Source organism: Pholcus phalangioides, unplaced genomic scaffold (assembly GCF_987345545.1).
Source record: "Pholcus phalangioides strain wild (caught in Gottingen) unplaced genomic scaffold, Ppha-v1.0 ptg000008l_1, whole genome shotgun sequence".
In the NCBI taxonomy this organism is placed as follows: Eukaryota; Metazoa; Arthropoda; class Arachnida; order Araneae; family Pholcidae; genus Pholcus; species Pholcus phalangioides.
The window spans coordinates 44,957,264-44,971,421 of NW_028301601.1; the positions used below are offsets into that span (position 1 = coordinate 44,957,264).

At 35.2% G+C, this 14,158-nt stretch overlaps 1 long non-coding RNA gene across 1 annotated transcript; it reads left to right on the forward strand.

The window, feature by feature from the left end:
• The first annotated feature begins 3,708 nt into the window (after positions 1 to 3,708).
• Positions 3,709 to 9,857, forward strand: LOC149084371 (uncharacterized). The gene is made up of 2 exons (XR_016192968.1): positions 3,709 to 8,841; positions 9,002 to 9,857. It is a non-coding gene; the product is annotated as an uncharacterized LOC149084371 (long non-coding RNA).
• The last annotated feature ends 4,301 nt before the right edge of the window (positions 9,858 to 14,158 follow it).

Sequence of the window (14,158 nt, forward strand, 5' to 3'; positions counted from 1 at the left end):
AGTATAGGATAATATATTCAGGTTGGTTTTAAAATGAGAGCTATTGACATTCCTAGCACATTTGAATTGAGCTGTCATATGTCTTTTCTTTAATGTGTAAATTGCAATTCAGATTTCCCCCACTTTAGTTTTCAAATCATGATCATTTATAACTTTTTCACTGTTATTCTATTATTTTTGATCAATTTATCTAATTTGTACTGAGTTTTTAGTTTATGATTCAGTCATTTTCTCAGTTATCACACATCTGAGTGTTAAAATAAGTGATATGAAAGAAAAAACAAGAAAAGTGTGTTTCAGGCTCTCACAAAACCAGTCTGAAAGAAATCTCAGCAACGGACAAGTCTGGTGGCAGAAATCTAGCATTTTTGTCTTGTTCCCCCAATAAAATATTGTTTGAAAATATAAAACAATTTATATTAAAATTTTTATTCTCAAAAGGCATCATTGGTAATTGACTTTAGGCTTTAAAACAAAATCTGTCTGCTTTTTTAGAAATTGCTGACTAAATTTTTTTTTTTCTAAAATCACCCGTTTACATGAGAAATAAAAAAATCCAGTATACTTTAGGGAAATATAATATAATATAGTATATTTCCTAGTTATATTAGTAACCATTATATTTTTTATAACGGGAAAAATCACAAAGAATCATAGGGAAGGTAGCATGAAACCCCATACATCTACCAGAAAAAGATGATTCAATCTTTACATCAGTTTTTCTTTTTCTATGAAGAAAAAAAAATTGCCAAACAGGTTCATAATCACCAAATTCTTTCATTTATTTTCTCTGAATAGGAGTTATGAAAAAAAGGGAATAAATGTCTAAAAAAATAAATCATGTGAATAGATTCAAATCAAAAACACCTATAACCTGTAATTGTGACATGTCTATATCTTTATCAGTATTAAATTATAATTTAACTACATTAATATTCATGGAGAAAAATTATGGATTCTGATATTCATAATGGCAAGCAGCTGAATCTGTTGTGAATATAACTTATTTTAACTGAGTGATGAAGGGATCATAAAATACAGGTTCAAAGTTTTTGTCAGACTGATTGAAAATATTTGGGGGAAAGAAAGCATGAGACAATTTACTGCATAATTTATTGTTATGTGCCTCTTATTTATTTGTTTATTTTAAGAATTGTTTTGGTATCGTGTAAAGCAGCCATCTTGAAACTGTTGCTCGCGAGCACCATGGTGCTTCCCAAAGCATCAAGAGTGCTCAATGCTCATGCTCGATTTTGTGCTCTCAAACACTTGATCAATGCTTCACTTAAACACCCTGTAAAAATTGCATTCAAAGATAACAATTATGCAGATTTCAGGAAAAAAAGGTCAAAGTGTTGCGAAAGGGTGCTCTTTGGTGATGGGCAGTGCTCGTGACTGAATAAAAGTAAAGACCTCTGGCGTTTTTGAAGAATGTGTTTTTTGAAAATCAGAATATGGGCTTGTCGGGCTGGACAAATCTATTGCCCAACATGCCTGGGGCATGTCAAAATTTTGACTGAACATGTATTTTTTTCAAACCCCCTATACTAGCATACAAAATATAAATTCGAACATGTAAAATTTTGGAGATTTGTCCAGTCTTTGGACTTAATTCTTTTTGTACTTGAAGACTGCTTGAGTACCTTAAGGACCTCACAATGTGATATTGATTTGTCACCTTTTTTATTTCAGTTCAGAAAAATATGATTGCTGTAATTTCTTGCAGATAAGTCACAAACAAAAGAATGACAGTATAAGAAAAATCTTTTGAAGAAATTCTGCAGCTTCTTACATGTCTCAGCTTGTAACGGTATTTAATGTCACCTAACTGCATAGAGAAATTTTGTTTACAAAAATGTATTAGAATCCATCAAAATCAGGGAGAAAAATCTATTGAATAGGTGCTTGAATTTGTGCCATAAAAGTCGAAATCAATTTTTGAAGCTGTATAAGCCACTGCTGTGTTATGAGAAATTACAGTGTATGAATCTAATGAGCATTGTTTTCTTCCAAAATTTTCAGGTCATCTATTAAAATCGATAACAAATATCTCTGAGTATTCAGAAGAAAAAAAATGAATTTTTCACAACAGAAATAAGGTACATGTTGAACTCAAGTAAATGAATTAATTTAATATTAACTTTTTTGACAATATGGATGTAAAAAAGTTTTTCATTCATTGTTAGGATAGGAGATTCTCAATAGGAGAGAAAAAACTGATTAATCCCGGATGGACACCAGTAAGTTTTGTATTTAATTTCTTTAGATACAAAAATGCTCATTCAGATAAACAAAAAATATATAGCCTACAGTACACTCTTGCTAATCCAGCACATATCAGACCATGGTATGCCAGATTACTAGAAGTTAATTGAAAAACTAATTTAAATAATATAAACTTCTGCGCACACGCATGCAGTCACATGTTTTCCCGTCGAAGAAAACCCGCCTAAAAACATGGATTACTAGATGGCTGGACTGGCTCACTGCCAGATTATCGAGTCTAATGTATTTTTCTTCCATCATATGGTGTTTTATCTAAATTGACGTTGGTGCATTATAAATTTAATCTGGTGAAACGTTGGTTTTCTGTCTGTTTAGTGTTTATTATATCTGTTTTATAGCAGTTATATTTATTTATTTTTTGTTGGATTGCTATTGAAAATTAAGAATGCATGTGTCAGCGGTTGAAGGCACCGGTTTTAAGATGTAACAATTGTAAAAGAATGATCATTATTTCTCCAGAAAATGATGATCATCAATAACATGTAGAATTAAAACAAAAAATCACTGAATTGATATAATTTTCCTTATGATCCTTGCGCGTTTCCTGTTCGATTGTCTTATGTACATTGCTTAATGTCTTGATCATGGACCAGTTATGTGAGTCAGTGTATTTTAAGTATGTTGCTTGGAACAGATGAACACGTCTTTGTGTTTATTTAGTATGCTTTTGTGATACTGTGCTGTGATTATATATATATTCTGTGTGTGTTTTTGATGCAGATAATCTGCAGACTTTTAAGTATTTTTGTTTCTTTTTTTTATTTTAAATACAGTAAAATCTTGAGAAATTGTTGTTGACAGAGTGAATCCGAAGAGAAAGCAGCTTTATTCAACAAAGTGTAGGGTTAATTACAAAACATAAGCATGACTATATCAGTCATGCTTATGTTTCATAATCATTTATGCCAGAAGCAGATTCATCGTTTTTTCACCTGTAGGCTATACAGTCAAACCTTGTTAGTGCGTCACCCGGTTAACACGTTACTCTGCTTACCAGGCCATTTTTTGGAAGCCCCAATTATTCTCAGGCAGGAATTGGCACAGCTATGTGTTACTCCGCTTAACGAGTCACTCCGCTTGCTAAGTCATATTTTTGCGCTCCCAAGAGTGGCTCATTAACGAGGTTTGACTGTACTAATTTTACTGCCCTCTACCCTCCAATTGTAGACTAATGTTCTTATCTAATCATTTCCATTAGCAGATATAAGCTCTTTAATAGGAGGAAGGGAGTGATAATCTAATGTGTATATACAAGATATACGGAAGACTGGATGTTGTGAAGATATTTGTTATTTCAGATGTTGATTTTTTAAGGAAGGAAAAAACTCATCTCTGCCTCTCCCGGTAGAGGCAGAGATGAGTTTTTTTTTTTTTTTTTTTCCTTCCTTAAAAAATCAACATCTGAAATAACAAATATCTTCACAACATCCAGTCTTCCGTATATCTTGTATTAACAAGTGAAGAGCGACATTCATGTCATAATGTGTATATGTAAATAGCAAGGGTGCATAACGTTTTCAGTCTACGAGCCAGATGTGTGGTATGATTACAGCTGGAGGGCCGAAACTGGTGTACCGATTATGGTGTGTGTATTTATGTTTTTCTTTAAGAAAACTTCCCCCGTGGGGATGGGAACCTCTTGCAGGCCAAGCATTTGCCATGTGGACTATAGGTTGTGCATTCTGGGTGTATAGTGAAGGGGATGGTAGGTCATTGTCCACCTCCACCCTCACGCCTATGCCAATTATACTTATTTCTTATTAAATGGAAAAGTGGGGGAAATAAATAGTTCTCCCTCTGTATCTTCCTATGATCATTGCCCAAACTTGCCATTCTGGTTGTAGCCTGCATGGCTTTCCTGTACACTTCTGATTTAAAGTTACTTCCAAATTATAGTCTTGCAAGCAGACATGTTTTAGCAAATCTCAATTTGATGTTGACCTTACTCGGTGGAAATGCCTTAAATGTGTCTGATAAGATGAGGTGATGATAAAATAAATTAACTGTAACAAATTAAGTGCAATAGCAAATTTTGAAATAAAACAATTATGATGGAATCTGCAAAACAAGAGAATGAGAAACAGCTCACAAATTTCTTGAATCCTATCTTGTCTGTATTAGTATGATTATGCAAAAACATTATCAAGTGAGTATTGGGTGGATGTTTTCTGGTAGCTGTCCAGTAATTGAGTGAGGTTAGAAAACCAATTTCCTGTTCAACGTACAATCCCAGTGGAAGCATAGCCATTTATAATCTGGCTTTAAACTGTTGATCTCAGTCTAATGATCTCTTGTATGAATAAAGGACTGGTATAAGGCAAAATAATCAATGATTTTAAGAACTTGAATTTCAAATATAAAATTGTGCAAAAGATTAGTTTAATTTTATTTAAAGCAGCTAGGAATGACTGGGACTGAATAATTTGCGTACGTTTAATTACGTTTTCAAGGTTTTACTATATTTTGATAATGTTTTCATGGTGGCACTACAAACTGAAATTCTAAGCTCAATTACATAATTGTGTTCATCTCAACTCAGATTTAATAATTTTTCCCTTGATTTATAGAATAAGGGAAGTCTGTTCCATCTCGTTAAATTAGGGTTAAACTGTATTTAATTATTTTACTTGCCAGAGTACTTTTTAAGAAATGAGGTATTAAAATTTGCTTGTGATAATAATGCAGCACGAGCTTAGTTTTTCTTGTTGGTGGTGATGCTGTATTGTGGAACACACTTCTTTGCATTTATTTATTTATTTTTTGTAACTATTTATTTCTTTATTGACGTTTTATTATTTTTTATGCTAAAGCATCTTGTGTTTTTTTTTTAAACTGATGGACAAGTATTTTGAAGTGTATTTAATGCAATATGTAGCAAGTGGGTGTGGTTATTATATATGTTTAGCGGTATATATGTTTGTGAAGTGAATGACTATGTTAGCCTAATCACATTAATCAATTTCTTAATGATAACTATGGAATGGTAATGATATCCATTAACTCTCTCATTGAAGCACTGAGCAGTTTTTTTGTCATTTGTCTGAATGTATTTCTCTCAGCTGAACATTGCCAGAGTGGAGTCTTTATAGCATTTGAGGAAGTTTTGCTCTATGACATATTCTGACAGAATTTGGTATATATGCTACGGTAAATGTGATAAATTTGGTTATTATGCATAAACATCTAGCAGTTTGGTAATTTTCCCTTAATTAATCTTTTTTACTGTCGATTATGCATAGTATCCAAGCATCGTCGGCAAATTTAATGAGTACTAAAAAATTATCACTTTACTGGAATGCAGTTTACATTGGTAAATGTGATAAAGAAAGAGAAAGAAATATGGTTGTCATTCTTTAAATATGAATAGCTTCTTGATTACTTCCACCCATCTTATTATATCCCCTCTTGAAGGTGCCTATCGTGGGGGAATTCACAGCATCAGGAGGTAAGTTACTCCATGCATTTACAACGCTATTGGAGAAAAACTTCCTAACTAATTGAAACTGATGTCCCCAAGTCGAAGCATTTGAAAGGCTGTGTATATCAATATTTCATGATCCATCAAATCGATCTCCTTGAAGATCTTCAATCATATCTCCATGACGCCTATGTTGTTCCAAAGAAAACATATTCAACAAATCAAGTCTTTCTTCATACCTCAAGCCTTGCATACCTGCCAATGCTCTAGGGGCTGTTCTTTGCACCCCCTTCAACTAAGTCTATATTCTTCTGAAGATAGGGTCTCCAAAACCGTAAGGCGTACTCTAGACCAGGACAAAATTTTGTTTCCACTTTGAGTTTCATCTTCCTTATGCGCCACTTTTCACTCAGTTGTCAAAATTTGAATTGTTACTTTTTATTGCAGTTTTCTTTCTGGTCCATGTAATGTATATAAACCAAGTTTTTCAGCAGAATGTGTTAACCATAACGGGCTCTACATTAGTCTGAGTAAGGTCACTTTAATTATAACCACCCTGAAGCTCTCAGAGGACAAAAATAGACTTTTACGTGTCACATTGTATGACGTCAGATGTTACTATTCATCTTTATAACAAATTTACCTACTGTTGTCCACTTGGGTCATTGTGCTTTTTCCTTCAGAGCATTTTGGCATCCCATAAAACTGTAAAGCGGCAATGCAAAATGACACTAAGAATGCAGCAGAGATAGGATTTGGTAACAGAAACCAGTCTGCGTGAAGACAGCGTAAGCCTTCTCAGGGCTGCAACTACAGGGAAACAGGTGGGTCTGGTGCTCCAAGAACTGGACCAGGAAAGTGCAAATTTCACCCTATAAACTCTCCTTCAACGTTACATGGGGGGCAAAATATTTGCTTGCCTTGGCTGACCAGGCATCTACTTGCAGCCCTGAGCCTTCTAGTAACTTCTGAAAATTCTGTTTCTCCAGTATAAATTTCCACACCGTATAAACCCTTTTTTGCAAAGTCAAAATATGGTTCTTGGAAAGCTATTTTTGTTTGTGTTCATTACCAGATAAATCTTGTCGATTTTATCTTTGTGCAATTACAACCTGTACATGCAATCCTATTAAACAATGTCATTTATATATAAAATATCATCATCAGTAGTCTGTTAGAAAATGCATGTATACCTTCGAAAACTTGAACTTTCATTTTTTCTCCTAACTCTTTCTTTACATATCGCTGTGCATTAAATTTGAATGATTCTTTACTTACAATTCATTGTATATAGTGATCAAAGCAATATTAACACTTTTTCGCTGCCAGGTGACGTAATACTACATGCCTCGTATCCGCCAAGGATGGGTATTCGTGTCACTTTTATTTTTTTTGTGATTTTATGTGTTCTCTCAGCTGTTATTATTATGCTAAATGCAATAAGAAATTTAAAAAAAATTATGCTAAATGCAATAAATGAAATTTTTTAGAAATGTAATATTTTGAGAGTATAACTGAAACACGTGATCCTGAAATAATTTTTGAGATTTTCAGGCAATAAGTATGAGGGAAGAGAACTCATCCATTCCTTTTTGGATGAATGTTGTTACCTTGTATAAGCAGGAGTGAATGTGTGAAACATGTACCAATCACTACAACAGTTTTCCCTGTAAAAAAATGGATTTTGGATTCTTAAATCGTGGAAAGATTTCAGGCTGTTGTGCACGAGCTCAAAATCTCAACGTTTGCACCCTGTTTTGACAGACCACTTATTTACAGCAGTTGTTAGTGTAACCATGTGTCCCATATTTTACAGGGCATTCTCGTATTTTCCCATGTTTTTATCCGTTCTGACTTTATCAGTATTGCCCCCTTTTTTTTTTTTTTCGATGAAGCTTATTTTAATTTTTATAACTATGATCTTTACTAAAACCAAGAATAAAAAAAAAGTAGTTTTCAAAATCTATGAATTATACTTGTATTATGATAATTATGACTTTAATTGTGTGTGTGTGTGATAAATAATCATCTCATTTATCTGTCAATTTTTTTCTGTGAATTACATCCCAATTCTATACGATTTCCAATACTTTTTAAACCCCCACTCATTGGTAATTTTGTAGGAATTTTAGCAATAATCAGTGATTTTGCCAATTATGGCTACATTTTTGTTTCAGTTGGTAGCACAAGTGAATACGAGGAATGGGCAACCCCCCTCCATTCAGTAAAAAATTGCATTGGCATGAGGTGGACATACACACTTCCAGTAATTTGGTCTTCCCCATTCGAGGAGCCTGTGTATCCATTTATGATTGATAGTGTGTAATCCTGTATTTTGCCGTATTCAGGATCCCAAATTTTCTGTATTTTCCTCAATGAATTATGGTCACCCAGTTATGATGAATGTTTTTCTTCTTTTTTGTGAAATACATGTCAGTTTATAGTGATTTATTAGCAGCTGATTAACAATTTTAGTAGCAAAATGAGCAAATGTGTCAAAAATGGAAATTTTTTGGCTTCAATCAGTGATATCCTGTATTTTTCTAGATGAGATATGGTTTAAGAAGAATTTTTTTTATTTGAACCTATAAGAATATTAACAATATCAATTACATTAATTGAATAATTTTTTTAGAATTCCGCAATCAAGTCTGCCTTTGGACCACCTATGGTCTGTGATGGTGACACAGACCATAGGTAGAGAAACACTGTTCTAACACAATAAGTCAGACATGGTACCCTGTGTCGTCTTAATGCATGGGCCCCACCCAGGGCTCACAAGAATGAGATTTAGTTGAAATTTGCGAGTATGTATGTAAATTTGTTTAGTAGGGTCTCAGAAAGATTACTTGGCCTGAGGGACATGGTGCTCTTGACAGTCGTGATCATACTATTTCATCACAACTTCTGAAGATGGCTATCAGCTGTGTGTATGAAACATGGAATTATTGCACTCATGCACAATGGCCGAACAGCTCAAAATCTTTTCAACAGACTTTAATACCAGTATACCAGCATTTAATCTTCAAAAATTAAGTCTTCTGTATTTAAGTCTTCAAAAATTAAGTGTTCTGTATTTAAGTCTTCAAAAATATATAGCCACCGAGTGGCGCAGTGGTAAGATACTCGTCTTGGAGGTCAGGGGCGTAGCCAGAAATTTCGTTCGGGGGGGGGGACCACAGTGACAGAACAATGGATTTGGCCATCTTTTTCCCTTTTTTCGGTCATTTTCTCATATTTCGGGGGGGGGGGACCAGACCCCCAAGTCCCCCCCCCCCGGCTACGCCCTTGCTGGAGGTTACACTGTCAAGGTCCATGAGTTCGAATCCGGACAAAAACATCAGAAACAAGTTCCCTACCTACTGAGCCTGGGGTGACCACCAATAGATAGCGCCTTCAATTTTCACCCAACTCCACTGGTTGGAAATTGCTGTATGGCGATATATGACCAAACTTGGTGTGCAATAAAGTAGTATACTAGCAATGGCGGCAAAAGAGTGATAAGTTTCATTTGCGCAAGATGACTTGATAAATCTTTCGATTCAGCAGATTTTGATCCGAATGAGAAGATACTTTTTTGTCTTCTCCGTTAACAATTTTCAGAGGGAATTTTTTTCCAGACAGATTTTTTGGTCTGGACCTCGAATATATGACATGGCCTTCGAAATACTTATTGACATATATCAATTTCAAACGAGCTTCATTTTGGAGTATTTCTAATCCAGCGACACACATGTGTACTTGTTTCTTTGAAAGAGAAAAATACAACTTTTATTCCAGTGATTAATTGAATGTTTTGTCTTTTTTTCTTTGTCTCGCTTATTTATTGATTTAATTTTTTGTGAAAAAGTCTCTCTTACGTGTAGCGATTGATGTTTCTTTGTATGTGATACAATTTTAGTGTTTATTTAACATGGAATATTTTTTAGAAGCTTCAAAATATGCTGCAGAGTTTTTTAACCTCCCGCTCCCAGTGGAATATGCAATATCGTGAAGAAAACATAAATGCAACCCTGTGAATATTATGTACACGTGCATGTTCGAAGCAAAACTTTCGATGACAAAAAAAAAATTATTCTGTGAAAGCTTTATTTATGTAGATTTGATGTAACTGTTGATATACATGTGTTATATAAAGTGACTGACTGCATGATATTCGGTCCACTGTTATTATTTATTTATTACCTTTGAATCCACGTATGTTCGAACATTGAATTATAGAGTATCAATATACAGGATATCCTGTAAACGTTAGCACAGCCTTTATATCATCAACTGTCCATCCTAGAGGTATGATTTCAATTTGAAAAATTTTCAAAAATTACCCTGTACCAGCTTTAAGATAAAATACAGTGTGTCTCAAAATAAGAAATTAAAATTTTTACACTGTCCCCTTTGTCTTCTAATTTCAAAACTTGTTGTCCTGTCTCTCCTGAAGCCAAGAGAAAAAATTCCATGTTTCTAAGTGCAATATTTGCTAAGATATTTTGAATTCAAAAATTGGAGGAAAGAACAGCAAAAACTAGTGGACAATGCTCCTTTCCCTCATTTATGTTATCCTTTCCTAACTTTTCCTCTGAATTTGAAATATAATATCTCAGTGAATATTGCGCTTAGAAATATTGAATTTTTTCTGTTGGCCTCTGGATATACAGAGCAACAACTTTCTAATCAGAAGTTAGAGGACGGAAACCATACAAAAATTTTTATTTTATTTTGTTACACTATTTTCACACTCAAAATTAAGTACAGAGTAATTTTTGAAAGTCTTTTGAAAATTTTTTAACTTGAAAATATACCTCTATTGCAAATGGTTGAGATAAAGGCTGCATTAGCACTTAGAGGATACCCTGGACTAAGTTTCCATTTTCCTAAGCATGTGATGAAATGATAGCTGAATCTGAAATTTTCCTATGAATGAAAGTTAGAGATTTCATCAGTGTAAATAAGCAACAGCGATGTTGTTAAGTAGCCAGAACAATGCGATTCATTTAAAATTATATATCACTAAAAAAAATTAGTATTAATGCAGCAAATCAAAGAAGGATGACCCTCCAATCAAGCCGTATAATCAAGGGTTCACCGTAGATTCTGGAATATGTATTACAGTAGACTCTTGGTAACTCGACACCCCTCAAAGTATCGACAAACATGTCGACTTAAGTGGATGTCAAGTTAGTGGGGTTTGACTGATCGTTTTGTCCGATCGTTTTTGTGTACTTAATTATATATCGGACATTAGAACAATTCCAGAAATTGAAATAAAATGCTAATTCTCATTTATTTTAATTTAGAGTTGTTTCATAGCAGAATCGAAACACATAAAAAAAATTACCTCATGAAAAAAAAATCATCCCATGATTGTTTGGCTTTTTCCTGAGCACGTAGGAAGCAATGTAGCAGCTTTTAATGCATCATGGCGAGATGGTTTAGATCAGTGATTTCCAACGTGGGCGTTAATGCCCCGGGAGGTGATGGAATGATGGAATGTTCCGGGGGGGGGGGAAAGTAGAAGCTACACGCATAACATAGGATCCTGTGGGTTAGATTGCGTTGGGGGGGGGGGGAGGGCGATAGGAGAAAAAAAGGTTGAGAAACTAGTGTAGATACTTCATCTGAACTTTCTATTTACTTTGAAACATGAAGCACTTGCTCTTTGGTGGATTGATTCTTCCTTTAAAACAGCACAATTCTGGTCTATCGCCATGGGCAATTTACTAACAAGTGAGTTGTGCTGGAAGCGCGAGTGCGTGCACCTAACAGTATATAGTGTTCTGATTTTTCAGTGCTGCCATCTATATTTTAGAAGTGAAGTGTAATGATCGAATATTTGTACCATTGTAGGACTGTTGCTCTCTGTGGCAAGACTTATTAACAGGAAGATTGACTTGCATTCGTGCCTCAAAGCTGGGAACCGCAGAAAACCAACTTCAGCTGACCACCACTGTGGGCTCAAACCCAGGTCCTTGCAGTGCACATCTGTCACTATGACCACTCAACCACCGCAGCGGCTGGTTGATTGATTATGGAATATCATTATCTTCTAAAAGTCCTGAAGTTACAAGATCAGAGTCAATGTTCACAAATTCATCCTTGATAGAATAGGACTATTCACTCATAGCACTAGTTATGCTTTCTCCACGTGTAATCTGAGAGGAATGTTCGGAGAAATTATCGTTTTCCAAAGACTCGGACCAAAAACCAATGTGACAGAAACAGTTTGAACTGACTTCCATGCAGAATCAATCATTTCAACAGCATCTAAAACAGAAATTTTTGCGCCCATTCCAACATCCACAAATTTTTTTGGTCTGCAATTTTCTGTAAAATATTTTCATACTTATTATAATTCCCTGATCCAGTGGTTGTGAAATTGCAGTTGAATTAGGTGGTAAAAAATATAATTTAATTGCTGAAAGGTGAAATTATTTTCTCTCATTTCTGAATGAGCGCAGGGCAATTATTCAAAATAAATAAAACTTTTCTCTTCTCACTTGAAAATTTTCTATCTAGCTTCCTCAACTATTGTTCGAAAGTCTTTGATGTCATTTGTGCCATTTTGTTGCCATCATAGTCTACAGGAAGAGTTTTAACACTTTTAAAGAACTGCTGATTTTTTTTGATTTTCCGATAATTAACGGTTTCAATTTTTCAGAACTGAGTTTTGCTGCCAAAAGAACTATCAAACGATCTCTGTGTTTTTACCACCTTCACATTTTGGTTTAGAAGGAGAAAAAGTAAATAAATCTGTCATCTTTCATGGCGATTAAACACGTTTGCATCTTTATACCCTTCTATTATTTGTTTGAGTATATCATTCTTATCATTTTCAAGTTTCTTGAGATACAAATACGCTCTCTCCATAAACTTTCAAAAAAACAATGCTAGGGCGCTGGATCGGATCAACCACATCCACTACTCGCAGTGAAATCACCTTGATTGAGAATCTTTTGCTTTCTCTTGAATTATTGGGCCTGATAATGGGATTGAGTGAGATCTAGTGGATTTGAACCAAAAAGTAGTTGCTGCTTCTTCATCGGTGAAGTCTGATTTTCTCATGCACTTTCTGCTTGGTTCATATAAGATTCAAACGCCAACAAAGTTTTTCCCTTTAATTTTAGTAAATGTTGAAATAGTGTTCCATGCAACTACATATTATTTGGCGAGTTAACTTCATTAAACTGGTTTTTTCAAAATTTCAACTTTTCATTTTAAAGTTGAAGTAGGAAGTTTGCGTAGAGCCATTGCATTCGCGGCCATCAATACACATGATGAAAGCCAAATGACATATTCAGCATCTAACCAGGCTTTAGCTCTTTTTTTCTTTTACTGTACCTCCACGATGGGAAGATCGAATTGTCGGGGAGATGGGGGAGGACCTGGAAGAGAAAGGTTTAAGACGAATGGGTTGGAAGCTTTGCGACCTGCATCAGTGGCAAGAAACCAAAGATGAAAGCGGGGGGGGGGGGGCATCTAGATAATGTACAGCACCCCCCTGCCCAAAGTCAACCCTTGCGTCAAGGCAAAAGGTGCTGTGGATGCGAGCACCTATGATATTTTGTATGTATTAGAGCACCCCCGAAAATTGATAGCACATTAATTAATTCCATTATTATAATATCCTACTCTTCTGCACAAAACTTAGGCCCAGCACCTATGGATCTAAAATACTTCTGAAATTATTTGGGAATGCGGAGTATGGCCGGCTGTTTAAAATTGATATAACTGTTCAATAGCCAATGTGTATGTGTCAGCAGTCGCCACATGCGGGGGGGGGGGGGGGGGAATTTCAGGGTTGGAAGATTCTGTGTTAGAGGGATGAGTGCACTTCATGTGTGGTTGCTTATTGGGCAATTTTTTCTCTTTCACCGAGGATATCTCTCCAACTGTAAACTATAAACAAAAGCCATAGTCGAACGAAGCAGATTAACGACACAGAGTGCCAGTGAGGGAATGGGCAAAAGTCCTCCATCATGGGGACATCAGGGCTCGATGGGGAAAAAGATCATCTCTCTACGTATCAATTTGCTAGAAGTAACACAGAAAAAAAAATATATAGGCATATTTACACTGGGCTTAGTGGGCTATAGCCCAGGGCGGCAATTTTTTTAGGAATGAGTAGTTAAGAAAGTACATAATGACAGAAGGGCAGCTGAATTTTATAACGAATTCGCCTCTGCCTAGACAGTAAGAGACTAGGTCAGTGAGACATAGGCATATTACAGGTGGGAAGCCAATTCCCACAGGGAGATGAATTCAAGGAATGAGTGGTCAAGAAAATTAAACTAGAATGAGAGAAAGGCGGAAAAATTTGTGTAATCCTCAGGAGGGGGGGGGGGGGGTGAAACTAAATATGCCTCTCGGTGCATGTGTGGTTTAGTAGTAGTAGCCTTTTCAGTCTCGGGTCATAACATCATGAATAATTAATTAGAAAAAAAAAAGAAAGACGAGAAA